The sequence below is a fragment of the Eptatretus burgeri genome, chromosome 1 (genome assembly GCF_056783735.1).
Source record: "Eptatretus burgeri isolate ZD-2024b chromosome 1, Ebu_testis_v1, whole genome shotgun sequence".
Lineage (NCBI taxonomy): Eukaryota > Metazoa > Chordata > Myxini > Myxiniformes > Myxinidae > Eptatretus > Eptatretus burgeri.
In genome coordinates this window covers 104,126,744-104,152,863 of record NC_140961.1, presented here as the reverse complement: position 1 = coordinate 104,152,863, position 26,120 = coordinate 104,126,744, and the positions used below count along the sequence as shown (strand labels likewise).

At 42.7% G+C, this 26,120-nt stretch overlaps 1 protein-coding gene and 2 long non-coding RNA genes across 4 annotated transcripts in view; 2 read left to right on the top strand and 1 right to left on the bottom strand.

Moving 5' to 3' along the window:
- Positions 1–26,120, bottom strand: part of LOC147035092 (uncharacterized) — a 260,465-nt gene that overhangs the window by 76,181 nt on the left and 158,164 nt on the right. The gene's annotated exons all lie outside the window — the stretch shown is intronic.
- Positions 1–26,120, top strand: part of LOC147035094 (uncharacterized) — a 382,679-nt gene that overhangs the window by 278,536 nt on the left and 78,023 nt on the right. The window lies entirely within an intron of this gene.
- On the top strand, positions 2,391–6,531 carry LOC147035095 (uncharacterized). The gene is made up of 3 exons (XR_015061277.1): positions 2,391–2,566; positions 5,840–5,879; positions 6,140–6,531. It is a non-coding gene; the product is annotated as an uncharacterized LOC147035095 (long non-coding RNA).

Here is a 26,120-nt window from a genome sequence, read left to right as displayed (position 1 = left end):
CCCATAGTCACGAGCAAATGATCCAACCAAAAATCATCCAAATACAGTTCCTACAGAATGTCTACACCCCTCCTTTTCAAAATTTCACCATTTTTTTTCCTTTTCGCCTGGAATTAAATTGCATTAAGGCCTAGGTCACATTTGCCACAGCGGCCGTGGGGTCTCCAAAATCTGCAGCCACTAGCAATTATACGGCGGCCGTAGTATTTCCACGGTCACACAATGTAGCAGTCACATGCTTTTATTTTTCGGGTAGCCGCATGGCGTATTTATAAATTGTGGAGACCGAAAACGTGGGGGTTCCGGACGGTCTTTGATTTGATGTCGCACGGTGACCTTAGGGCGTCGCTGCGGCGGCCATAGAATTTTCAAGGCAGACGCAAGGTGCCCGCAAGGGGGGCCCTAAGGCGAACATGCGGCCAGACGAACGGTAACGAGTGGGTATATATACCAGTTCTTTATTTTACTGAAATAAAATATATATATATATGTATATATATATATATATATATATATATATATATATTATATAACTGAATATACTATAATTATAATATACCATGGTGCCCCCAAATCCGAACGCCCCATTGTTTGAGCAAATTGGAATCCGAACAATTTTTTCGAGAAAAATTTTCCCTAAAAACCTAATACATTTTAAAAAACCGAACACAACGTAGCGTTCATGCTTGTTCACACGTCTCCCCCACCTGTTTGAGCCGCATCTTCGTGCTTTGTTCATTCAGTTCGTCGGTGGAAGTCCTCGTGAAAGCATCTCTCGTGTGTAGATCGATACTTTAGGCCTCAGTCACATTTGCTCTATGGCTAGGATATGGTGGCCGTACGCCCTCTGAATTGACAGAAACGTGCGGCGGCCGCAGAGAAACTGAGGTGGCCTCAGCGTGGCCCTACGCCATATGGCTATATTTTACAGGTCGTAAGGTTGCCGTGGAATTATAACGCGGAGTTATAACTTTTTTCATTCGAACGTTCGCCGTAGAAATTCGACAAGCCGAAACAAAAGAACTGGTAAAAATAAATAAATTAATTAATTAACTCATTCGTTACCGTCCGTCTGGCCGCACGTTTGGCTTGGGGACCCCCTGCGGTCGCCTTGCGTCAGCCTTCAAAATTCTATGGCCGCCGCAGGAACGCCCTAAGGTCACCGTGCGACATCAAATCAAAGACCGTACGGCACACCCATGTTTTCGGTCTACACAATTTATAAATACGCCGTGCGGCTCCCCGAAAAATAACAACGATAAATGTGTCCAAGAGCAGCGTCCAAAACCTAAAGGTTTTGTTGGCTAAAAAAAAAAAAAAATCTTTTTTTTAAAAACAACTTCCGATATTTGGTCACGTGCCTTCATTAAGCCAATGGCGAAACCCGTCATAATGTATTTACGTATTTACGATATATCGTGTATTTACGAAATATATAATGACTTCTTCTTCTTCTTTCGGCTGCTCCCGTTCGGGGTCGCCACAGCGGATCATCTGTATGATCCGCAGAGTGATTTGGCACATGTTTTACGCCGGATGCCCTTCCTGACGCAACCCTGGTCGCCTCTTACGACACAGGGATATGGTACACCTATTTTAACCGGGGTATACACCGGCCCAGTACTCTGGTACTCATTTCGCCGACCTCGGAAGGATGACAGGCTGAGTCAACCCCCTGGTGTATTAATTCAGTGGCCCAACGGGGCTTGAACTCAGGACCTTTTGGATCCCAAGCCGCTGCCCTAACCACTGCGCCAACACCAGGCTTACGAAATATATAATGTATTTACGAAATTACAATACGATAAATGGAATAATCTTTAAATAGTACCGTCAACTTTTCGAAACTTTAAAGCAAATGTCCGAATATATTTAAAAGTTCATGATAGATGCTCTCAAAAGGCACCGTCTATGTGAGGATGTGTACATGTGCTCAGTATTTAAGGCGATCCGGATCTTGTTTATACAAGAGCCGAGTCCGAGAGATTAAGGTTTTGTCAGAAGAAGAAGAAGAAGAAGAAGAAGAAGAAGAGAAGAAGAAGAAGAGAAGAAGAAGAAGAAGAAGAAGAAGAAGAAGAAGAAGAAGAGGAAGAAGAACGCCGAGCTCTCTATGAGCAGTGTTCGCTACGTGAGACACTGGTAAAAATATATGTGACTGCTATATTGTGTGACCGTGGAAATACTGCGGCTGCTTTATAATTGCTAGTGCCCGTAAATTTTGTCGACGCTCCGGCCGCCCGAGCCAAATGTGACAGGCCTTACCTAGTGTTTTCACCTGCATTTGTGATGTTTGTTTTTTTTTTAATTATCTTGTGACGGACTGTCGGGCAAGGATTGAATTTCACAGCAAAACCAGTTGCAATTTGGAATATCCATGATTATGTCAGCCCGATGCGTTTGATGAAAGTGATTGTGGTTCTGCAGGCATCATGTTTGATGAGCTGCCCTGGGGGCAGCGCTCTCGCAGAGTGCGCGAGCGATCGGAACCCAGGCCGGAGCACGAGCCTGTGTGGACCTTTGGATGTGGTGGTTGTACCAGTTTACATAAAATACACTGCCACCGAAGGTCATGTACTCATCTTATTTTACCTTAAACATGGGGAATTTCAGTTTAAAGTGTGTTGAAAGTGGGTTTTCTTTGGGTCCACGAACGGATTAATTCACTCCATTATTTCTTATTGAGAAAATATTTTTGGAATCCGAACTTTATGCAATCCGAACAGCCTCCTGGGACGAATTAAATTGGGATTCTGGGGGCACCACTGTGTATAGGCAAACACCTATACTCCAATCTCCAGCGGTAGCGCATGGTGGACGCACGGTCGATGCAGACTGCCACAGAGGCCGTACGTAGGTGCACGGCGGGCGTAGGGGAACCGTGCGTCGACCCTGCGTTGCCTGCAGGTTGTCACACAGACCGCAAGGCCACCGTACGGAGACTGTGGAATTAGTGCGGCCGCCGTAATTTTTTGGGGGTTGGGAAAATTTATTTTTCATTGAGAAGAGCTTATGGCAGCAGCACGAATAACGCAAGCCCACCGTACGCCCTACGTACGGTCGACGTGGAACACATCTACGTCATAGCTTGGCTTGTCAAATTGCTACGGCGAACGTAGAAATGAAAAAAAGTTATAACTCCGCGCTATAATTCCACGGCGCCCCTACGGCCTGAAAAATATAGCCAAACGGCATAAGGCCTCCCTGAGGCCACCTCAGTTTCTCTGCGGCCGCCGCACGTTTCTGTCAATTCAGAGGGCGTACGGCCGCCGTATCCTCGCCGTAGAGCAAATGTGACCCAGGCCTTAATCAGACTTTTCAACCTTTATTTACACATCGTAAACCACAACTTCCAAGTGAAAAACAAATTCAACAATTTGAAAAAATCAATTAAAAATACAACACTAGAATATCTTGTTTGGGATGTGTCCAGACCCCCCCCCCCCTCGAGTTAATACTTGGTGGAAGCACCTTTAACATCAATTACACCTGTAAACCTGTTGGGATAGGTCTCCACCAACTTAGCACACTTTGATTGGCAATGTTTGCCCATTGTTCTATACAAAACTGTGAAAGCTCTTTCAAGTTGTGTGAGGAACATTGATGGACAGCAATCTTCAAGTCATGCCACAGATTTTCGATTGGATTTAGGTCAGAGCTTGAACTGGGCCAATCATGGACATTTATCTTTTTGTTCCTTAGCCACTCCAGTGTAGCTTTGGCTGTGTACTTTGGGTCATTGTTATGCTGAAAAGTGAACTTCCCTCTCATTTTCAGCTTTCTTGCAGAGGGCAGCAAGTTTTCTTCTGTGATTTTTTTCTGTATTTTGCTCCATTCACTTTCCCTTCTATCCTGACAAGTGCCCCAGTTCCTGCTGATGAGAAACATCCCCATAACATGATGCAAACACGACTATGCTTCACACTAGGGATGGTGTTCTGTGGGTGATGTGCTTTGTTAGGGTTGCGCCAAATATAACGTTTTGAATTTAGGCCAAAAAGTTCAATCCTGGTTACATCAGCCCACAAAACTTTTTGCCACATGGCTTCAGAATCTCCAAAGTAGTTTTTTGCATACCTCAATAGGACACAAGGTGGATTTTTTGAATAATAGCTTCGTTCTTGCCACCCTACCGTACAGACCAGACTTGTGGAGTGCTTGGGATATTGTTGCACACAGTGATCAGTTTTTGCCATAAAGGCATGTAGCTCTTTTGAAGTTGCCATTGGACTCTTGGTGGCCTCTCAGATTGGTCTCCTCCTTACTTGGTGATCCAGTTTGGAGAGACGGCCTGATCTAGGTAGGGTCTTGGTGGTACCATACGCCTTCCACTTCTTAATGATTGTCTTGACTGTGCTGTTAGGGATATTCAAGGCCTTTGAAATATTTTTACCCCCATCCCCTGATCTGTGCCTTTCCACACCTTTATCCTGGAGGTCTTTTGAAAGCTCCTTGGTACTCATGGTTGAGTCTTTGCTGTGAAATGTATGACCCAGCAGAGGAAACCTACAGGAACAGCTGATTTTATTCTGAAATAATCATAATCACGAAACTTTAACACAGGTGGAGGCCAATTAACTTGGTGTGTGATTTTGAAGGTGATTGGTTACACCTGAGCTTGTTTACAATTCCTATTATCAGAGGGGTGGACACTTATCCAACCAAGATATTCCGGTTTGGTATTTTTGATTAATTTTCTGAAATTTGTGGAATTTGTTTTTCACTTGGAAGTTGTGGGATATGATGTGTAAATAAAGGTGGAAAAAGTCTGATTCAATGCAATTTAATTCAAGGCTTCTTCTTCTTCTTCTTCTCCTTCTTCTTCTTCTTCTTCTTCTTCTTCTTCTTCTTCTTCTTCTTCTTCTTCTTCTTTCGGCTGTTCCCGTTAGGGGTCGCCACAGCGGATCATCCATATGATCCGCATAGTGATTTGGCACATGTTTTACGCCGGATGCCCTTCCTGACGCAACCCTGGTCGCCTCTTGCTACACAGGGATCTGGTACACCTATTTTAACCGGGGTATACACCGGCCCAGTACACTGGTACTCACTTCGCCGACCTCGGAAGGATGACAGACTGAGTCAACCCCCTGGTGTATTAATTCAGTGGCCCAACGGGGCTTGAACTCAGGACCTTTTGGATCCCAAGCCGCTTCCCTAACCACTGCGCCAACACCAGGCTCAATTCAAGGCTATAACGCAATAAAAGGTGAAAAATTTGAAAGGGGGTCTAGACTTTCTGGAGACATTGTATTTCTCCTGTTAATTTTGCCACGAGTGAGAACAGACAGTCTTGGGTGACATTCCATCCACTAACTTCGTCAGGCCAAAATACATTTTTGTTTATCTTCCTTTATTTCTCTTTTCTTCATATTCTTCATATTACTCTATCATGAGGTTAAAATTTGTAAGTTAAAACGCCAAGCATAATATCAATTTAACTTCACACTAAAAAGGTGACAAATGATTAAAATTATTTAAAAATAAGACCGCACATCCTGAAGCTGACCTGGATCAGGAGCAACCATCACTCAAACCCCCCTTAGACCCTGATTTTTTTAAAATGCAGTGAACAATCTTTGGTACATCATGGGTGATGAAGGTTGTGGTCAAGTTTCATCGAAATTATGTGTGTAGTTTTGGAGAAGAGAGCAAATACCTATTTTGGGTGGTCACCACCACCCCCCCCCAAACCCTGTCGACCCCCTTAATGTGGTCAATATACCTTCGTTCTGCGTCAGATATGAAGCTTGTGGGCATGTTTCATCAAAGTTGTGTGTTTGGTTCTAGCGATAATGGCTGAATTGTTGATGGACTGACTGACTGACTTACTCACCAACAGACACTGCTCAATCGCATAAGTTCACCGGACTAAAGTCCAGGTGAGTGAAAAATATATGGAATATGCCATTTTGTAATGATCAACACAAAAATGATGGAGCTTTCAGTTCACATAAAATGTCTCATCGTGCCCTTAAGTGCAATTGTTTTCATCATCACATGTGGCTTTTGAAGCAATTTGGATCAGTCTGTCAATGCACTATTTGACGTTGATCTAACTGAGAATGTCCACTTTGAGATTGTAGGACTACTTCCGGATTTAAAATGAGAAAGCATTAACCACTAATTTGGTCCCTTGCAGGAAGTTGTTAAGATTGGCCTTGTGTGCCCCATCAACCACATGGCCAGGGATGACAGTTTATGGAAAAAACTCAATGACATCAAAAGTGCAGCTGATGATGGCAATTATTTTGCTATTTGTCACAAAGTGCTGTATCCGACCAGCAAAGAGCATCACCGAGTAATCGTTTAGTCATCTTTGTGTGTTCTGTTGGTGTTGAGGTCATGATGATTTCCAAAGCATGCCAATTGTTGGGAAGGAAAGTAATAACACAGCAATTTGACACAGAAGCACACAGGACTTGGTTTCCATTGTTTAATGGGCTGTACCTATCTGTTCCTTTAGCTGAATGACTTGCTCAGGTGGTATCTTGTTATAACAGGACTCACTGAGATTGTGACTTTATTCCAAACAATTTTCATCACATAATGTTATGATTTGGAATAAAGCTTCAGTGAAATTGATGAAATATTGCGGAAATCACTTGTTCAGGTTTTGCAATGACAAAATATCCACCCACAACTTATCCACTTTAACGTGTCCCCTGTGCCTCCACCTCAATCTGGCCCTGCGTGTGAGGGACTATTATGTAGACTTCGAGTTGAAAAGAGAGAGTGGGGGGGGGGGTTGAGGACTTGTAGAAAGATGGGGAAGTTGCAAACATGGGGTTAAGGATTTGAGGAAGAAATGGGGGAGTGGAGGATAGAGAGTTGGGGTGGGGGGAGAAGGGGTGGGCAGAGAAGTGATAGAGTTGGGAAAGGGGGTGTTGAAGTTTGGGGGTGGGGGGGGGAGATTAACACAGATTGAAAAGTAAGGGGAGGAAATGCACCCCTGTCTCACCCCTTTTCCAATTCCAAAGCATTCTGTCTCTCCATACTCTGTTCTTACTGTAACTTGTTTAGTGTTCAGGGTTTCTATCATATATATCAGTTGCTTTGAATCCCCATAGCTCTCAGGATAATTTACATCAATTAATGATAAACACAATTGAAAACTTTCTGATAATCTCCAGAGGGCTGCAAAAGTATTCACCCCCTCCAAAGTTTTCACATTTTGATGCCACCTGAGCTTATTTCATGATACCTTCAAATTAAACTTATTCTATGGTGTTCACAAACGACTCCAAAGTGATAAAGCTAAAAATATGCAGATAAAAAGTGAATAATTTAGATTAACAGAGAAAATCAGATCATTATCAGTTTCATAAGTATTCAAACCCTTTCCCGAAATAACCTAAAATCACTTCAGGAGCAAATTATTTGTTTGAAAGGTTACAAAATAAGTGCAATAGGTTTCACATGTATGTTATCAGTGGTTTAAATTAAAAATTACGCTCCACCACTTATCTGAGGAGTTTTAATGTGCAACTCACTTGGTCAACCAACAAAGCAAACATGAAGATCAAGGAGCTTTCCAAAGAAGTCAGACAAAACATGGTGGAGAAGCACCGTTCAGGAGAGGGTTATAAGAAGATTTCAAATTCACTCATTACACCTTTGAGTACAGTGAAATACATCATTATGAGGTGGACGATGTATCATTCCACCCAGACTCAACCCACATCCAAACTCAGAAGCCAATCCAAACCTGGTTCAGGATGTCATTGTAAATCCAACAATGAGTTTGAAAGATATGTTTTTGTTTCACGATTGCCACTTCTGAAATGATGTGTTAATGTTAGCGAAGCAAATAGATGCAAACGAGGCCGTATATATTTGTAAAACTTTCATTCATGTGGCATATATATGTGTGTGTGTGTGTGTGTGTGTGTGTGTGTGTGTGTGTGTGTGTGTGTGTGTGTGTGTGTGTGTGTGTGTGTGTGTGTGTGTGTGTGTGTGTGTGTGTGTGTGTATGTGTGTGTGTATATATTCCATGCCATTCCATTCCATTGGGACCATACCCTGTGCAGAGCGTTGGTGCTGCCTAAGTAGTCTCCTCGGTTATTGGGCACAATCCTGGACAAGTCACCACTCCGCCACAAGATACCAGCAAGCTGGCACTCATTTTGCCGACCTCGGAAGGATGACAGGCAGAGTTAACCCCACCTGGTATTAATTCAACGGATTGGATTTGAACTTAGGATCCTGGGATCCCAAGCCCACCACCCTAACCATTAAGCCAACACCAGGCATATATATATATATATATATATATATATATATATATATATATATATATATATATATATATATATATATATATATATATATATATATATATATATATATATATATATATACACACACACACACACACACACACACACACACACACACACACACACACACACACACACACACACACACACACACACACACACACACACACACACACACACACACACACACACATATATTTGTATATTTGCATAACCTTCATCAATGTGGCAAGATATGTGAAGGAAAACTTTAATCCAAACGACTGTCTCAGAAATGCAATTCTAAATATGCAACACCTTTTTTTTTGTACAGCTGTCCTTGGAGAGAAATTGGCATATAAATTGTGTGAGATCATAGAGGAAGCTATTTGGCAGTTAGCTTAACAGCTGCCACACTGCTTTCAGCTTTTGCTACCATAACAGGAATCATCGGCATTCATAGCAGCACATATTCAATGCAGTTGTTTTGATAAGGATATTGAAGTTATTATAAACTAAGCCAAGTTAGGGTCGGGTTCACCTCTGAGCAAACCTAATGACAGGTGCAAATTCAATCGTGCACATTTCTCAAATGATTTGGGAACATTGTACAACACATGGAATCAACCCTCCAAGATTGCGATCAAACATGACAAAAACATGACGAACCAAATGACATTCTGACAGCCGTGAGTTGAGCATAAAATGTTATTCGGCTGCTTTTAATTGCTGCGTGTGCCCCTTGTCTCATTTCAAGTCATTCGACCCTTATTGTGTGCCCCTTGTCTGCCTGTTTTCCTTTCATCCATTGTAAGGATATTGACCTCTCATCCTCTTGTGGTCACTTCTTCCATGAGCCTTGAACAATGGCAGTATAAATCAAGAAAAAATAATTATTTCACAATAAAGGTTTTCTATTGATTGAGGTGACTATAACATTTCGAATGGTGATTTTGAGTTAACGTTAAGATTCAATCAATTTTCAAAATCAATCAGGATCAGCTGTTTTTTTTTTTAAAAAAGCAGAAAGAAACTTTTTTTTTTAATGCAGCGTTTTTGTTTTTTCACATGAATGAGACTCATGGAAGAGCAAGGTAGAACTGACAGTCAAACAAATATCAAGGGAATGAACAAACGGGAAAAGTGGACAGGAAGGAGGGGGGACACTTAAATTAGCAAGTAAAATGGTTGGGTTAGGAAAGGTTAATGTGTCAAAATTGAGGATTACAATGCACAACTTTCAAGTGACTTTTGAAATGACGTATTAATGCGAACGAAGCAAATATCTAATGAGGCCTTTTGTGCACGTGCTGCGTGCGTTTTCAGCGATTTGGTTCTGCTCACTGGACACTTTTAACCTGCTACTACTAGAGTGAAATGTGCAATTCAAATAGTCTTTTTAACATAATTTTCAGCATTTATACGAAAGTTAGTGGCAATTTCAAAATGGTTAATCATAATTGTTCTCTTCCTGAATGCAAATCGGACTCACAGAAATGTAGGAAATACGAAAGATATCCATGGGTGAGAGGAGTTGAGTTCCTACCTTCCTGCTTATACAATCATCGACTAGTGGCAGCGAATATAACACACACACACACACACACACACACACACACACACACACACACACACACACACACACACACACACACACACACACACACACACACACACACACACACACTTCTTATTTAACCAATACATGCAAAAATCTCGTATAATGTCGATTGTGGGTCCAGAACCAAACAAATTATATATATTTACAACGACCATAACAGCCCATAACAGCTCCCACTCCGACTACCACCCCCCTCCAAAAGATGATTAATATTTGATATCATTTAAACTTACCCTGTGCATTGACAAGCCCCAGATATGACCATCCATCGGTGTTGAAAAGTAACCAAACCAGATATGGTGTCTGCATCTGGGAGGTCTGCCTGAATGTTGGTAATGACAGCATTGTCTTTCCAATAATAGTCCTCCATTAAAGAAATCAGCAAGTCTGCCACGTTCACACGAGGTAATCCCCCAAGTTTCAAAGTCCACTCACTGGCAGTGATGGTAGAAGGTTTGGGTAGAACATACCAATCGATAGACCTTCAGGCCTTGCACCAGTCCATATCCTGCAGTGCAGGGAGCTGCAAGCTATCAGTTTTTTGGGCAAATTAAGAAAGTTCTCCAACTCTTTCCTTGTGTGGAGGCACACCCCTTTCTCAAAGGTATGTTTCCAAGTATTTTCGGCTTCTTTTCAAAGCTTTCTGAGCCATTTCAGGTAATAATAGTTGAAAGGCACACATGATATTCAGCTGCCCCGATGAACCTTTGTTCTTGGGGTTTCTGTGCATGTGCACTGAGCATTATGTGGTGGCTTCCGTCATTTCAAAAGTTGCGTATTGTTGGTAGCCATCTCTGCAGTCCGAGTCACTCTTGAAATTTGATGGTTGGGGGTTTACTGATGAAGCCTACATGGTCTTCTTTTCTCTTTTTTGGAGTCAGCCTCGAGTCAGTCAAGTCAAACCTCGAGTCAGATTCTGCAACCAGTCCAGACGGCATCAGCCCACGTGTCCTCAAAGCCTGCTCTTCTGTTCTTGCTCACCCTCTCTCTGTTCTATTCACCCTCTCATTTGCCCAAGGTCTTCTGCCATCTGCTCGGAAATCTGCTAACATCACCGCCCTGCATAAAAAAGGTGCAAAAACAGATCCCTGTAACTACAGACCAATCAGCCTTCTCCCAAACATCAGCAAGGTTATGGAATCCATCATCGCTTCAGACATGAAATCCTTCCTCTTCTCCAATGGCTTGATTTCCAATCATCAATTTAGTTTCAGACCAGGTCACTCTACCCTGGATATGCTGCTTCTGCTCTCCCATCAATGGATGGAGGTCCTCAATGCCAGACAGGAAATCCGAGCCGTATCCCTGGACATATCACGTGCTTTTGACACAGTCTGGCACCCTGCCCTACTCATCAAACTCTCTTCCCATGGTATTCATGGCCATCTCCACTCATGGCTCCAGACTTCCTCTCCTGTCGCAGTCAACGTGTGGCCCTAAATGGAGTTCTTTCATCCCCTCTTCCTGTGCAGGCTGGAGTTCCTCAAGGTAGCGTTCTGGGCCCAGTTCTTTTTCTGGTTTTCATCAATGATCTCTCCGACTCTCTGGAAAATCCTCTATTTATCTTTGCCGCCGACTCCACCCTCTGCCGTACCATCTGTCATCCCTCAGACCGGCAAGCAGCAGCTTCTTCGCTCACTGCAGATCTGGATAAAATCACAAACTGGTCCAACACGTGGAACATGTCTTTCAATCCAGACAAATCTCACACTCTCACTATGTCTCTTCGAAAGGACCGTTTAGAAACCCCCCCATCCACTTTCTCAACAATCCTCTGGAAGAAGTCTTTTCTTTCAAGCTTCTGGGTCTCACTATCTGCCATGACCTTTCCTGGGAAAGTCACATTTCCAACCTCCCTCAAAAGCCAGTCGCCGACTGGGAATCCTCCGTCGTGCAAAGTCCTTCCTCGGCCCTCTTGAGCTCCTGACCACTTACAAAGCTTTTGTCCGTAGCCTGATGGAGTACTGCTCTCCCCTCTGGGCTGGTGCTCCTGCCTCCCACCTTTCTCGGCTTCACGCTGTCGAAACCAGGGCATTTAGGATCATCGGCATCTCCCGCAATGAAGCTGAGTCTTTGGGCCTCTCACTCAATCACCACAGGTTGGTCGGTGGTCTTTCTGTCTTCTACCGACTCCTCTCCAGCCTTGCCCCCCCTGCTCTCTCTGCGATTTGTCCCCACCACATTTCCACAGGGCGCTCAAGGTCCGCCAACAACCCCCTTCTGGTAAAACTACCAAAATCACGAATCACTGCTCATCTTCACTCTTTCATCCCTCTTTTTTCCCGCCTTTGGAATAAACTTCCTCACTCTATTCTTTCCCATTCTTCCCTCCAGGCTTTCAAAACAGCTGTTCACCACCACCTCTTATCTTCCCCCATCCAAATCCTCGATGTTTTCTACCCCCGATAATCCACCCAAGCCCACTTCCTTCAATTCCCCTGCTTTCCTTCCTGAAAGTCCCTGTCATGTCCATCTTCTCTTCGCCATGTTCCCCGTCCCATCCCCATCCCTCTCCCTTCCACAGTTCACCTAATGTGTCTGTTCCCCACTGTTTTGTCCCTTCCACTCCCGCCCCTCTTGTCTCATGCCCCCTTGCTGGGAGTTGTGTGTTAGCTCTCATACGAGCCTCGACCAAGGTATACAAAAAAAAGCAGATGGCTGTGGGGAGCTTCATTTGCTGATGGTGGAGCTGTGCTGCTAATGCAGTGCCCCTTGTTCGTTAGAGCAGGAATTTTGAATTTCGTCATGGTGCCAGTGATAGCTCACCTACTCTTCATGAAGAAAACTGTGGGATATTATTTGCCTCAATGTTTTAACAGCCTGGGAATGTTTTTGTCCCAAGTCTTTCATGAACGAGTTGGCCATACCTGACTTTTGACTGAAGGTGGCAGAAATTTGTAATTTGTTTTCAATAACTCACATACCATTTGCAAAAAGACATCATGAGATCTTTAACGTTACCAACTATTGATAACAGATGGGAAGCCTGGTTTAACATTTATCTGATGGATGGCACACACATTGATGCCTCGCCATGCCTGCAAAAGACCAGAGAGGCGAGTATGCAATCCTCGCCTCGGCTATCCTGCCAGCTCACCCGCATAGCGAGACATATTCAAGTGACAGAAAAGGTGCAATGTATGGGAGGTTTCTAAAACAGCGAAGAAGGTGGGGGTTAGAAAGGTTTATGAGCTGTGGGGAGTAGTGACACTCCTGATTACAGCAATTATTCCACCATGGCAGAAATCAGATGTTGAAAAGAAAGAAGTCAGTCGCCAGGGAGGGATGCAAGTGAGTTGGGGGTGTTATTGGGTAGGACAGGTTATAATAAACAGCGCCCAGAGAGGCAACGTTGACTTTTTTATGGAGCTCACACTTCACAAGGTAAAGGCAACTCGAGGTTGGGACTACAAAAGGAAAGTTAGAGAAACACTTGAGAAGAAATATCTGATTGTTTGTGACTTGAGTCATCTGTACTCATAGTTTGTAGTCCTGAGGGAATGATAGCATGGCAAGTTGGGTTAAAATATAAGGTTGAGAGGAGGATAGAAGAACAAGAAGGAAAAAGGAGGGGTGCATGAGAAAAAGGGAAAGAGACAGGAGACAAAAGGAAGTCAAAAGGAGAGATGGGTAAATTAGATATTTTATTCAGATATAACTGGATGATTATGGAATATCCTTTAAAAATCTTGTCTATACAGTGTATTTTTTTTGGTATTTCTTTTACAATGGGTGGATTCTGAAAGGAATGCAATCCTTTCTGCATATTGCTCAGGATTATCAACCATGACTACGATAAATATGATCCAAGAGGGTGCACTAATGTAATTGTCTCACTCTGCAGGTGCCCTTTGTCAAGTCCATGAAATTTAGCCATTGCTGCTGAGCTGGGAAGTTTGCCCAAGCAGTGATGGCAAAAAGCCAAAGATATAGGAACAGTTGTCCCTCTTTTCTTTGACATTGATATTAAATATAGGGCTTCCATTACATTTTGAAAGAGAAAATAAAAAATATATATTCTTAATTACTGTGCTGCTGTAAACCTGCAAATCTCTGGTATAGATATTGATTTACTTTAACTCGATTAATGGATCATCAATCATGAATTATATTCACATCTTACCTCTTCAAAATTGCAGAATGGTGATGCATTTTGAATGAATTTGTTTGTCATTATGAGGAGTACAGGAATTCAATGTGCCCAAACAAAATTATGGGATAAAAACAGTGTAGTTGAACTGTAATCCTAAATTCTGGGACTCGTGCTTTCATTATCGAATTGAGATAGACTTCATGAGAAATATCTGATTGCTTGCGCTTGAATCATCCACACTCGTAATTTGTAGTCCTAAAAGTATGATGGCATGCTAAGTTGGGTAAAAATAGTTTTTGGTATTGTTTGTTGGTACAGAATAATTGTTGGTCTATTATATTTTTTGGTATATAATATTTTTGGTATGGATTATTTTTTGGTATAGAATATTTTTTTGTATATAATATTTTTGGTATACAATATTTTTTCGTATATCATATTTTTTGGTTTATAATTTTTTTGGAAATTACCTGTTCTTGTTGCTCTAGTAATAAATTTATAATTTTAGATGAAGTGAAAAGGTTGCTAAGCTTGAGTAAGGATCGGATAAATTATGGATTAAAATGTTATGGAGGTCTCATTGTCATATGAGGGCAGGAAATGGGACACTCTCAAACTGGACATGACAATTAATACAAGGGGGAATACAAAATACAAACAATTAAATTTATGAAAATATATCTGCTGGCTTGCTGGGATCACCCAAATGTGTATTACAATCTTAAAACTACTTCTTTAGCCTCAAATCTTTTTTCCCCTTTTGACACCTGACTCTAACTCAGCCTTTTTATTGTCTTTTAGCTTCTCCATATTGTCTTTTAGCTTCTCTGTAACCCCTAATTTGATCAATTCTTTCTTATTCTTTTTTACATGCCACTTGTTCCATTGCATTTGCACTGTTGAAGCAGGTGCAAATGATGATGGATGAGGTTCAACAAGTGCACCATAATAACACCTGTTTGGCCAACCAACACCAAAAGTGTTTTTCCTATTCTCCCCAGTGGACTGTGCAGATGACAAATCTGAAACCAATCGAACAAGAAGGCACTATATATTGTTTCTTTAACCTAATTATTGTCTTTCTAAGCATGCAAAAAATGCATTTCTCACACTTATCAAGATCTACCAGCCTATTGGTAGAAATGTTTAGGGCATCAGCTCTGAATCTGGGAGTCTGCCGTCTGAACCCTAGTCAAGTCATCACGACTTTAAAGTGGTACGTGCTGCTTCGTTGCTTGATGCTCAGAATTTAAAAGAACAGAGCACGGACAAACAACCATTTGTCAGTAATAATAGTGCAAGCCTTCATGGGCCTAATGGGCCTACACCAACCTACTCCCATTCTTAACCCCCGATGGATTTAGTCCGAAATGAGGGCTTATGGATTTGGTCTCGATTTTCGTGTCCATGCGTGTGTGCGCCCACAACAATATCTCGGGCATGTATGGACCGATTTTATTCATACTTGGCACAAAGACAATACATGATGGTACACATATGCACATCATTTTTCTCGACATCAGTTCCAAGATGGCTGACTGGCGGCCATTTTAGTTGTAAAAAAAAAAACTGGTATCGAACACATCCTCAACTATTTCTCAGATAGGCATTTACCGATCTTGTTCAAACTTGGCATGCAGCTAAGAAATGATGGCATACATAAGCATGCCATTTGTTTTCGAGATTAGAGATACTTACATATGTACATCATTTTATTTTTTGATCAGATCCAAGATGGTGACTGGTGGACATTTTGTTGCTCAAGTGTCCCCAACTATTTCTCAGAATTGCATAGTCTGATTCTCTTCAAACTTGGCACAATCACAGTACATGTTGGCATACATGTGCCCCTCACTTTATTTTGTGATGTGATCAAAGATGGCCAGCTTGTCGACTGGCGGCCATTTTAGGTGTACATAAATATCGGCTAGCCCTTTAACTTCATCCAGCAAAATTACTAAAACAACAGGGGCGATGACATTTTATGTCTATTTAGGCCTTATTTATTTTATAACTTGGTTTACACAGTTCTTCAGCTAAAATGTAGAGTCGGTAGGTCGAAATATAAATATAAATATAATTTCAATTTTTAGGAATTATTAATTTTTATGATTTTTTTTCGGATGTTCCATGGAAAAGACAAGGGTAGGTGGGGGGAAAATAAATATAAATCCCAGACCAGGAGGATCTAAGAAAGCATTGAAGATGGAAGACCATTCAAATGCAGGATACCCATGTTCACTGTATCATCTGATGTGAAAAACATTAAAGAAGGATTAAAAGTTGTTTTTACAATATAGTCTGGCATGTTTTTCTTATAGAAACCTGTTGGATCATCAAACAAATGGAAACAATGCTGAGAAAATTACTGTCCAAGTTTAGACTGAAAGATCATTCTCGCAGAGCAAGATCTCATACAGGTTTTGTAAAAATTTGTCTGCTTCATTAAAAACAATGGCTATGAAAACACATCTTTAAGAGAAATCAGAAAAGCAGTAATGGTACCTAAAACAGTTAAGACCACCAGGAATAACACATCCCACTGCAATATAAAGCCATTGGCAAAAAATCAATTTGAAAAATAAAAAATAAAGTACAATATCAAATTGTACATGTAGTCCAATCTTTCAAGTGTTCAACAACAGTTCACTGTCACATCAAGCACATGGGGATACTTCAATGGCATCAGAACCCAGGCTGCTACACATAGCATTGCCACAGTACATAAGGTTATTTCTTGCGTTTTTCCTGTCCATTCACTTCCTCTGGTTTCACACTTCTGTTTTTTTCCCTCTAGCCAAGCAAGCTGTACATATCGGCCACTGATTTCTGGTCTGTTGAAGGCTAAATATCAGCCTCTCGCAGGGAAACTTTGACGTACTTGGCACCGAAATCTTTCAATACGAACAGCGGTGTACAACTTTCGACGGAAACAAAATCGGCACGATCGAGAGTAGCCTGCGAATCATCCCTGCTGCTGCACTGAATTGATGCAATAGTTCGGCCAGAATATTCGTCATCAAGATGTTGCGTGATAAAATCACCAATACAGTCACTCAAATTTATACCGCTGACATACTTCTTAACAATCACTTTTTCCCCCAGAAACCACAGTCAATCTGAACCACGCTGGCCACTGTTCAGACACCATGACCGAAGACTACTGCGCAGCTCTACTACACAGTTTGGTTAAAGGGGACTCGGAATTTGGTGCGCACACGCGAAATTATATTTTGAAAGTAAATGCCAACGTTTACATTTCGGGTCTTGAAACTTTTGCACCTTCAGTGGAAAATTTATCAATATAAAAGGCTAAAAATGTGTTTATATTTATATTTCATTTTTGGCAAATATACCGTCGGCGGATCTGTAAACCAAGTTATAAAATAACTAAGGCCTTACTTGTTATTATTATTATTTGCAATTAAATTTATGAAAATTTTCCAAGATTAAGGCCTCATATATTCAGTAATCATTGCAAGTTCAAATCATATTCATCAATGTTCTTATGAGCAACTTACTCTTCGTAGAAATTTAAAAGGTCAACAAATAAGCCAATGAAAAGGTTAACAAATAATTTATGGAACAGGCTCTGCTGGCTTGCTGGGATCATCCAAATGTGTATTCCCATCTTTAAACTCCTAAACCTCAAATCCTTTTTCCTTTTGACTCCTGACTCACAACTTTGTCCATATTGTCTTTTAGTTTATCTGTAACACGTAATTTGATCCACTCTCTTATTCTTTTTTTTTGCATGTCATAACTTATGAAACAGGTTCTGCTGCCTTGCTAACTCAGACTCATAACACACAAAAAGAGTAATTTATCTAGACATTATTCATGGTGGAAATAAATTAGCAACAAGTATTGCTCATTATCTAAGAAGCTTACAGCAGAAGAGTCAGTCTATCTTTAAAAATACGAGGTCATTGCGTGCCAGTACCCTTAACTCATTCATTGTTCCTTGCTTCTCCCATCTATGGAACTGCCTTTCAGAGGCTGGTCTTTCCAACTCATCCTTGCAGGTTATCAAGCAGGCAGTGTACTGCTATTTCATGTCATCCCACATCCTCACCCATTATCTTTATTACCCTCATTAACCATTCCTAACCCAAACGTCTTTACTTCCTCTTTTTCTCTCTCCTCTCTCTCTCTCTCTCTCTCTCTCTCTCTCTCTCTCTCTCTCTCTCTCTCTCTCTCTCTCTCTCTCTCTCTCTCTCTCTCTCTCTCTCTCTCTCTTGTTTGTTGATTCCCTTGCTGTTTTTGCCCAATTATTGCCTCATTATACGTCATTGTCACTTCAACCTTGTTCTTCCATTAGCCTTGCTCTTCTTCAGAGAGAATAAACATACACCATCTTTGAATTCCTTTGAATGATGTACTTTTCTTCATTTTTAAACTCATCATGTTGGGCAGAAAATTGCAGATGTAAAATGGCTGGCCATTAATCATTTGGCTGGCTTGCATTTCAATGAACACACTGATATTAATTTGTGTTCTAATTATCTCAACACACAAAAAGAGCGACTTATAAATCAACAACACTCCCTTCTGGGATTAACAAGAATTTAGAGGACAGGTATTATGGTTTCAGTACCTTTGCAATAATGCAGTCTTTTTCATTTTACAAGTTTTGTGTCAGCCATTTGTCCTGCTGGCAAAGCGATTAAGGTGGAAACAGTAATGCCTAGCACTGGTGTTGATGTGAAGTTTAAAAATCCTTGTGACCATTGCATACCACTGCCATTTTTGGTGGTCATCCATGGTCCTGTCATCCATGTAATGTCCTGTGGAGTTCATGCTGGTCCATTGGTTTGTTTAACGAGATGACCATGTTTATTTTGAGTGTAATAATTGTATAACAATAATTTGCACAACTTTGATATAGTTTTGGTTTATAGTGTAACACACAGCATGTTTGGACTTCAGGGTGGGTGGATGTGGGGGTGGGGGTGGGGGGCAAAGGAGTAACCGAGATGTTCAGCCATTTGGGTTACAGCTAACAAGCTGGTGACTATCCTATCATAAGCAGCCGGTGACATTCCTACGATGGTTGTAGCTCGTACATCGACATAGACTCCTTGATTGTGGCCTGAGAGACAGTTTCTCGGAAGTGATGTACATGGGGTTCAGTGGTGGGAAAAGCAAGGATCATGGGACTCACAAATCCAGGAAATAGAGCTTGAATTGAAATTGAATTGACACATGGTGGATGATCAGCTTCCCCTTAATGAGAATATTGAAAGTGGTGAATGCTTTATCAAGCAGGAGAATGAAGAAGCAGTGGCCAACACTCAATAATGTATACCAGAGCAACCCAGAGCACCTTGTTGTGATGATGAACAAGCTCATGGTCAGCATCGAGTTCATGGAGAGGATGTCTGGCATGACCCAATCGACCTCACCACCTAGAGTCACTGACACACAGGTGTGTGATGACATGTCGTGGCATGAGCGCGATCCAGCGATGATGGGTTGGTATGGGACTTGACAGGATGAAAGGGACATCAAGCAACAACAGCAACAACAGCAAGGCTGTGACTGGCCACGGAATGCTGTGACTGGTCACCGGAATGCTGTGACCTCATCCAGGATGGCAAATGCTTTGAGAAAAGTCAACTTCCTTACTGCGTCCCTTCTGGTCTTGCACCCTCTGCTCTTTCCATGCTTTGTCTCCATCTCCTCCCCCCAAGGTTTCTGCCAGTAACACATGAACCTGCCAGTACCCCCTTCCAGACTGACTTCTTACCTCCACTCATTCGTTCCCCTTTTTTCCTGCCTGTGGATCCAACTTCCACATTCTCTTCAATCTCATCCTTCCAGCCAGGTCTTCAAGACAGCTGTTCACCATCTTCTCAGAGAATCCCCCATCCACAACCATTATCTTTTCTACCCCTATTAACCCCACCCCACTGCCCCACCCCTAAACCCACCTCTTTACAGGTTTCTAGTTTTTTCTTTCTTCCTGAGAGTTTGCAGCCTGTGTCCATCTTGTTCACCCTCCTGAATCCTCCCCAGCCCTCATTCTTCCCCATGCCCCTTATGTCTGCAAGATTTCCTCTATTTAGTCCCTCAATGCTGCTCTTGGTGTGCCCCTTCTCTTTCTACTCTTATTTTCGTTTGGTTGTGTCCTGATTCATTCTGTGTCTCAGCTCTTCCACCAGCTGGATTTTGTACTCCAAAAAACTGCAGCAATACTTGCAGTGGATGTACTATCTGTAAGATAAGACTTAAACCATTCAAGACCAGGACAAGTACCACCAAAACAAGAATGAAGATGATGAAGTAGAAGATTATGATTGTGTCAAAAACAGCTGTTAGGTCCAGAAGTATTAAAAAAAAAACATCTTTGTGAGCTCCAAGAGAGCCGTGACAGTGCTGTGTAACTGTTTAAAACGAGGCTGGAAGGGTTCTAACAGACAATGCAGGTGCAAGTATTGTAGCAGCTCAATGGCAACAATGCATTAAACAATCTAAGAGATGAATGGTAAACGAGAAATAGCTTGATTGTAGTTTTGGAAATCATTTAATGGTTGAAAGGTTTCGTCAAGATATGGATTGTTATCACATGTTTAAATAAAGATGGAACTATAGAAGCAATGGAGCAATTTATTCCTTCAAGAAAAAGTGGAAAGAGAACCGGAAGTCAAGAGACAATCTGAGGTTGATGGAACGGGATCTAGTAAAATCGTTATTTTCTTTGAATTGCCAATAATTGTTTGGAATGCATATAAACTAACAGGTGAGAAATGATCCAAACAGAAAGAAGTAATGAGTGAAGAGGGAAGAGGTCGAGGACAAAGAGCAAGTTTGGTAAGTGGATGAGGAATAAATGAGATCTTATCTTTGAAAGCAGCAGTGATTTGCTTTGCTCGTGAAAGAGATGGAATAAGTGGGAAAGCAGCTTGGAGACTGTTTAGAAGTTTATCAATAACAGAGAAAAAAATCTTAGTGCTGCAAGAGTTGTTTTCAATCAGTAATAGAGAATAAAATCTTAGTGCTGGAATAGTTGTTTTCAATCAAGGTACAATGTGAAGCTGTTTCTGCAGCAACAGATTCAATGCAGTGAACTATTGCTGTTTTGAGTCACATGCTGAAGTTAGTTACTGTTTGAGTTTTGTTATATAATCTCTTTCCAATTTGCAGCAGTTTGTTTTAGGAAGATGTAAATTGGCATTAAACCAGGGAGAACGCTTTCCTGATTTATACAATCCAATGATAAATGGAGAAGAGTGATCAAGGGCTTGAAAAAGCAACAGTTTAAAATCGACAGCAGCTGTTCAGGATCATCAGTGAGGTTGGGAATGGAATCAAATTTTATAATTTCTTGCCAAACTGTTGAATATCCAGAGAGTTCATGTTACAGTATGTCACAGACTTCTTTGGCTGCAAAAGTTTCAACGATTGAAATGTAAAGGTAATAAATGAGTGGTCATAAAAAGTTAGCATTCTAAAAACAACACCAGTTAGAGGATCAATGTCATGGGATAAAACAAGATCCAAAGTATGACTGTGAACATGAGTGGGGCAGAGAATGTCACCGCAGATTATAAACATTCACAAAATCAATAAAACTTTGAGAAGGATGATCATGGAGATCATCACTATAAATGTTAAAATTCCCTATCATCAATATCATTCCTGGATTAATAAGTATAAATGATTTTTTTTTAAATCTGATAAGTCTTCAATAAATGATTCAGTTCTGTTTCAGAGCACTAGGTCAGGTCAGGTATGGGAGCATGTGCCAGAACAGCGCGTCGCTGCGTCCACTTTCCGCCGGTACTCCAGGGGCCTCCGTCTGGCCATCCCCCAGGCAGATGCCAGGCCCATCCCCATCTCCTTGAGATGATGGTCAACCTGTTGCAACCATGAGGCACGTGGTCGGCCCACTGGCCTCCTCCACTCATGAGACTCCCTCGCTGAGAGAATCTGGTGGGCAGGATCAGCATCAGAAAAACGAGCCACATGTCCATACAGCCGCAACTGACGCTCACGGACTATGCAGGTAACAAATCTCATCCGAGTCTCTCTCAGCAACCGCTCGTTGGACACAAAATCCAAACAGCGATAGCCAAGGATTCTCCGAAGAGACCTGGTACCAAAGGAATTAAGTCTCCATCTCAGATCCTTGGTCAGAGTCCAAGTCTCGCACCCATAGAGCAAGACTGGAAGTACCAAGGACCTGAAGACTCAGACTTTCGTCCTCCCGCACAGGTACCGGCAGCGCCACACCTCATGATCCAGTGAATCCATGACTCCCCAGGCCCGACCCAGACGTCTATTGACCTCTGACTCGCAGCCAGCAGAGACATGAATATCACTGCCAAGGTAAGTGAATCTCTCCACGACCTCAACATCCTCACCACAAACAGACACAGACAGGACAGCAGCATCCAAGATGTCACCGAAAGCCTGGATCTTAGTTTTGACCCAAGAAACCCGTTATCCCAATGGCTCCGACTCCTCATTCAGCACCTCGAGGGCCCCCAAGAGGATGTCTAAAGTCTCCGCAAAGATGACTGCATCATCTGCAAAATCAAGGTCCGAGATCTTGACATTCCCAAATGATGCACCGCAACTTGATCTCTCCGACATCCTCCCTAAAATCCAGTCCATACAAGTGCGGAAAAGTGTGGGGGCCAGTACACATCCCTGACGAACTCCAGTAACAACTGGAAATAAGTCAGAGATGGTACCACCACACTTCACAGCACTCTCAGTACCAGAATAGAGTTCAGACATCAGATCGATCAGTTTTGGTGGCACCCCACGAAGACCAAGAATCCTCCAGAGGACATCCCGATTCACTGAATCGAACGCTTTACAGAGATCAACATAGGCTGCAAGCAGCCCCTGCCGAAACTCTCGTCTGCGTTCGGTGAGGACACGAAGTGCAAGGATACGGTCAATCGTTGACCTCTTTGGTGTAAAGCCTGACTGCTCTGGACGCTGGTGCTCAAGCAGATGGTGGCGAACCCTATCAAGAATTATCCGAGCAAAGACCTTGCCCGGCACTGAGAGCAGCGTCACCCCTCGGTAGTTGTTGCAGTCTTGGCGATCACCCTTCCCTTTCCAGAGAGGGACAACAAGGCCCCTCTTCCAGTCAGTTGGGATGATGGCTGTGTTCCAGGCAGAGCACAAAACTGCATGCAACGACATGAGTGCAGCATTTCCACCAGCCTTGAGAAGTTCAGCATGGATGCCACAGATCCCTGGAGCTTTGCCCCGTTTCAACTGGTTCACCGCAGCCCGTGTTTCCACAAGCGAAGGTGGACCACAGTTGATTCGAGGGTCAGCAACAGGGATTGTAACACCCTTGACGTCCAACTCGACAGCTGGGGGATCAGCCTGGTACAACCGCTCAAAGTAACCGGCCCAGCGGGCCTTCACTTCAGACTCCTCTGTCAAGAGCCTACCACTCTCTGCTCGAACTGCAGTGCTCCGAGGGATGGGCTTGGATGAACGTAATGCGCGAATTCCCCTGTAAGCGGGACGAGAATCACCTGTCCACAGGTGATGCTCTACCCCCTCACAGATTCCTCGCACATAGGCCTCCTTGTCCACCCTCAGTGCACGTACAGTTTTACGCCTCAGCTCCCTGAACAGCTCAGCTCTGCCATTCAGCCTGGCCCTGCGACTCTGGTGAATGGTATCCAGTGTCCCTTGAGAGACAAAATTCTTCTTTGCCCTGCGGTAAGCTCCAAGGCATCCACCGGCAACATCAAGGACGGTGGTCTTGAAGGTGCTCCACAACTCTTCAGGACCCCCCAAAGCACCCAGACCCCCCAAGTGTCCACTCAGCCTGTTCGCAAACTCCTCAGCTACTCTCTCATCCCTGAGCTTGGCAACATCCAGCCTCGGCTGGGATGGTACCATTCTCCAGGATTTAAGGTGCAGCTTTATAGTTGCTACAACAAGCCTGTGGTCAGTATTGAGGAACTGAGCACTCCGGTAGACCCTGCAGTTCTGGATCATCCTCCAACGACCGTCAATGAGGACATGGTCAATCTCTTTTGCCACACCGCCAGCGTTGGAATACCAAGTCCAGCGATGAGCTTGTGGGTGCTGAAACCATGAACCAGCCACCCTAAGTCCATGACTTCTTGCAAAGTCAAGGAACTTAGTGCTATTCTGGTTCATAGTTCCTGATCCATGGGGACCAACACATACCTCATAACCATCCCTATCAGTTCCAGTCGATGCATTGAAATCCCCCAAGACTAGAAGTGTATCTCGTCTGGGGCACTGATCAACCACAGACTTGAGTGTGGCGTAGAATGCATCCTTCACGGTGAGATCACTCGCCTCAGTAGGAGCATAAACAGAGACCAGGGAAATGACACCTAAGGAGTGACGAATCCTTAATCTCATAATACGCTCGTTGACCGGTGTTACCTCAATTATCATTGGGGTCAGCTTATTGGACACAGCTACAGCAACTCCTTGGGTATGGTAACCATCAGAGCGACCAGACCAATAGTAGGTGTAACCACACACCATTATCTCGCCGCAATCCGGTCTCCGAACCTCAGAGAGAGCTGCAATCCCGATGTCCAAACGCTTGAGTTCAGATGATAACAGAGACAGGTGATCATCCTCTCTTCGGGATAGGACATTCCAGGCACCCACCCGAAGGGACCGCCTCAGGTTAACCCAAGGAGACCGCCGTCTGGTGGACGACACCTCAGCACCACTCCGACACACTCTCCCGCAATCTGTCCCAGGGATGTTACCCCGTGGTTTCCCTCCTATCATCAAAGATTGGGGGTCCCGAAGGCTTTGCCCCAATCCCATCATCCGGTGAGCTGCCCTGCGAAGGGAAGCTGCACAGGAGGTACTCCCACGGAGTGGGTTTTCAGATTTTTTTTGCGTTTTTGCGTTTTGCGGAATGAAGGGTTTTGAGGAATGAAGGGAAGAGCACTAGAAATGATCATGAAATGTAACTTATGGAATTAACAAACTGGTGTGCAAAGGCGTTTGAATGGTAGATATGAGGTAATATAATCAGTAGGATTTGAAAGAGTTGATCGAGACATGCATGGAGTAATTCCAACTCAACCATGATGGAATTCATACCCATAAGGAACTATGTTAGCAGCTGTCGTAGTATTGCCAAGTGAGAGACAAGTTTCAGCCAGCCAGGGCATATCTACATCCACATTGGAAAATTCCTCAAAGGGACCAAGAGATTTGCCAGTAGTAAGTGGATGTGTGTCGAAGTGACCCACTCAGGTGTTGGAAGAAGTTGGCGGTTAGGAAGCCATTACATGTGGTTTAGTGATGGTACATATTTTTGTTGGAATGTACAAATTGTGGAACAAGTAAAAAAGGTATAAGATGACAAAGCCCCAATTGTTTTAGTAATTTTGATGTGTTGAATTAAACGGCTCGTCCATATTTATGTACAACTAAAATGGCTGCCAGTCTACCAGTCGGCCATCTTTGATAAAATCACAAAATAAAGAGAGGTGTAGGTGTATGCCATCATGACCTGTGCTTGTGCCAAGTTTGAACAAAATTGGACCATGCATGTCTGACAAATGGTTGGGGACACATTTAAGTAACAAAATGGCCACCAGTCGGCCACCTTGGATATTATCTCAAAAAAAAAAAATGACGTGCATATGTAGGTCATCATTCATTATCTGGGTGCCAAGTTTAAACAACATCGGTAAATGGATGTCCGAGAAATGGTTGAGCACAAGTTCAACATTGGGTTTTTCACAACTATAATGGCCAAAGTCAGCCACCTTGGATCTGATCATGAGAAAAAAATGACGTAAATATGGAAGCCATTATTCATTATTAGTGTGCCAAGCTTGAACAACATCAGTAAATGCATGTTCGAGAAATGGTTGAGGACGTGTTCAGCATCAGGATTTTTTTTAAAACTAAAATGTCTCTCAGTCGGCCATCTTGGATCTAATCTCGAGAAAAAATGTGCAAATGCCACCCATCATTTTTTATCTGTGAGCCAAGGTTGAACAACATCAGTAAATGCATGCCCGAGAAATGGTTGAGTACGTGATCAACATCGGGGTTTTTTTTTTTTTTACAACTAAAATGGTCGTGTTGGCCATCTTGTATCTGATCTCGAAAAAAAATTACATGCATATGTCAGCCATCATTCATTATCTTTGTGCCAAGT